Source organism: Anarhichas minor, unplaced genomic scaffold (genome assembly GCF_050575085.1).
Source record: "Anarhichas minor isolate MPS153535 unplaced genomic scaffold, ASM5057508v1 ptg000292l, whole genome shotgun sequence".
NCBI classification, from domain to species: domain Eukaryota; kingdom Metazoa; phylum Chordata; class Actinopteri; order Perciformes; family Anarhichadidae; genus Anarhichas; species Anarhichas minor.
In genome coordinates, this window is record NW_027466738.1 from 25001 (window position 1) to 28834 (window position 3834).

Sequence of the window (3834 nt, forward strand, 5' to 3'; positions counted from 1 at the left end):
CAGCGCTTCGCTCATATCCCCTACTACGGCTGTAGCATAGGGGGACCGCCAGAAGCGCTGGACCCTTCAGCGCTTCGCTCATATCCCCTACTACGGCTGTAGCATAGGGGAACCGCCAGAAGCGCTGGACCCTTCAGCGCTTCGTCCCTACTACGGCTGTAACATAGGGGAACCGCCAGAAGCGCTGGACCCTTCAGCGCTTCGCTCATATCCCCTACTACGGCTGTAGCATAGGGGAACCGCCAGAAGCGCTGGACCCTTCAGCGCTTCGCTCCTATCCCCTAGTATACACTGGGTAGTCTGTTCCTATCATTGTGTGCAAGGTGGCTTGGTTACCCCCTACCAAAATGGGTCACAGCCGTAATAGGCGAAGTACAGAAGCGCTGGAACCTTCAGCGCTTCGCCCCTATCACGGCTTTAAAACCCGAGCGAAAAACTCTATGTCCTTAAACGAAATACCCGTTTTGCGCGGTCCATATCTCCGCGAAAACACAACGCACAGCCGGGACACTCATATCTAATTGTAGTCCAAGTCCCCCTCTACAAACACATCAGAGTGGATCCTGGATGCGACCTCCACAGCCGAGGCACGAGTCGGTCAAAGTAGGTCGCAGGGACCATATTACGCGCGCCATATCTACCCGGAAATAGAACGCACAGCGGGGATACTCATGCCCAGTTGTCGAGCTGGAAGTCCTCTAACCACCCATATAAGATGAATAATAAACGGATACACACAGCCGATGCAGCGCGTGTTTGAAAACCGCCGATCGATCTTCATACTCTGACAAAATCACAGCGAAAAATCCTTAAACCAAATACCCGTTTTGCGCGGTCCATATCTCCGCGAAAACACAACGCACAGCCGGGAACCTCATATCTAATTGTAGTCCAAGTCCACTTCTACAAACCTATCCGAGTGGATCCTGGATGCGAGGTCCACAGCCGAGGCACCACGCGGTCAAAGTAGGTCGCAGGGGCCCTATTACGCGCGCCATATCTACCCGGAAATGGAACGCACAGCGGGGATTCTTATTTTGAATACACGGTCGCGACGTCCTCTAACTACCCATATAAGCAGAATAATAAACGGGTATCCACAGCCGAGGCAGCACGTATTTGAAAACCGCCGACCGATCTTCATACTCTGACAAAATCACAGCGATAGCGCCAATACTCTGTTTCCTTAAACCAAATCGCCGTCTTGCGCGGTCCATATCCCCGCGAATACACAACGCACAGCCGGGACACCTATGCCGACCTGTAGCCACCGTCAACCTCTAAAGACATGTGGAGGGTGATCCACAATCGGACACTCACAGCCGAGGCACGACGCGGTCAAAGTAGGTCGCAGGGACCATATTACGCGCGCCATATCTACCCGGAAATAGAACGCACAGCGGGGATACTCATGCCCAGTTGTCGAGCTGGAAGTCCTCTAACCACCCATATAAGATGAATAATAAACGGATACACACAGCCGATGCAGCGCGTGTTTGAAAACCGCCGATCGATCTTCATACTCTGACAAAATCACAGCGAAAAATCCTTAAACCAAATACCCGTTTTGCGCGGTCCATATCTCCGCGAAAACACAACGCACAGCCGGGAACCTCATATCTAATTGTAGTCCAAGTCCACTTCTACAAACCTATCCGAGTGGATCCTGGATGCGAGGTCCACAGCCGAGGCACCACGCGGTCAAAGTAGGTCGCAGGGGCCCTATTACGCGCGCCATATCTACCCGGAAATGGAACGCACAGCGGGGATTCTTATTTTGAATACACGGTCGCGACGTCCTCTAACTACCCATATAAGCAGAATAATAAACGGGTATCCACAGCCGAGGCAGCACGTATTTGAAAACCGCCGACCGATCTTCATACTCTGACAAAATCACAGCGATAGCGCCAATACTCTGTTTCCTTAAACCAAATCGCCGTCTTGCGCGGTCCATATCCCCGCGAATACACAACGCACAGCCGGGACACCTATGCCGACCTGTAGCCACCGTCAACCTCTAAAGACATGTGGAGGGTGATCCACAATCGGACACTCACAGCCGAGGCACGACGCGGTCAAAGTAGGTCGCAGGGACCATATTACGCGCGCCATATCTACCCGGAAATAGAACGCACAGCGGGGATACTCATGCCCAGTTGTCAAGCTGGAAGTCCTCTAACCACCCATATAAGATGAATAATAAACGGATACACACAGCCGATGCAGCGCGTGTTTGAAAACCGCCGATCGATCTTCATACTCTGACAAAATCACAGCGAAAAATCCTTAAACCAAATACCCGTTTTGCGCGGTCCATATCTCCGCGAAAACACAACGCACAGCCGGGAACCTCATATCTAATTGTAGTCCAAGTCCACTTCTACAAACCTATCCGAGTGGATCCTGGATGCGAGGTCCACAGCCGAGGCACCACGCGGTCAAAGTAGGTCGCAGGGGCCCTATTACGCGCGCCATATCTACCCGGAAATGGAACGCACAGCGGGGATTCTTATTTTGAATACACGGTCGCGACGTCCTCTAACTACCCATATAAGCAGAATAATAAACGGGTATCCACAGCCGAGGCAGCACGTATTTGAAAACCGCCGACCGATCTTCATACTCTGACAAAATCACAGCGATAGCGCCAATACTCTGTTTCCTTAAACCAAATCGCCGTCTTGCGCGGTCCATATCCCCGCGAATACACAACGCACAGCCGGGACACCTATGCCGACCTGTAGCCACCGTCAACCTCTAAAGACATGTGGAGGGTGATCCACAATCGGACACTCACAGCCGAGGCACGACGCGGTCAAAGTAGGTCGCAGGGACCATATTACGCGCGCCATATCTACCCGGAAATAGAACGCACAGCGGGGATACTCATGCCCAGTTGTCAAGCTGGAAGTCCTCTAACCACCCATATAAGATGAATAATAAACGGATACACACAGCCGATGCAGCGCGTGTTTGAAAACCGCCGATCGATCTTCATACTCTGACAAAATCACAGCGAAAAATCCTTAAACCAAATACCCGTTTTGCGCGGTCCATATCTCCGCGAAAACACAACGCACAGCCGGGAACCTCATATCTAATTGTAGTCCAAGTCCACTTCTACAAACCTATCCGAGTGGATCCTGGATGCGAGGTCCACAGCCGAGGCACCACGCGGTCAAAGTAGGTCGCAGGGGCCCTATTACGCGCGCCATATCTACCCGGAAATGGAACGCACAGCGGGGATTCTTATTTTGAATACACGGTCGCGACGTCCTCTAACTACCCATATAAGCAGAATAATAAACGGGTATCCACAGCCGAGGCAGCACGTATTTGAAAACCGCCGACCGATCTTCATACTCTGACAAAATCACAGCGATAGCGCCAATACTCTGTTTCCTTAAACCAAATCGCCGTCTTGCGCGGTCCATATCCCCGCGAATACACAACGCACAGCCGGGACACCTATGCCGACCTGTAGCCACCGTCAACCTCTAAAGACATGTGGAGGGTGATCCACAATCGGACACTCACAGCCGAGGCACGACGCGGTCAAAGTAGGTCGCAGGGACCATATTACGCGCGCCATATCTACCCGGAAATAGAACGCACAGCGGGGATACTCATGCCCAGTTGTCAAGCTGGAAGTCCTCTAACCACCCATATAAGATGAATAATAAACGGATACACACAGCCGATGCAGCGCGTGTTTGAAAACCGCCGATCGATCTTCATACTCTGACAAAATCACAGCGAAAAATCCTTAAACCAAATACCCGTTTTGCGCGGTCCATATCTCCGCGAAAACACAACGCACAGCCGGGAACC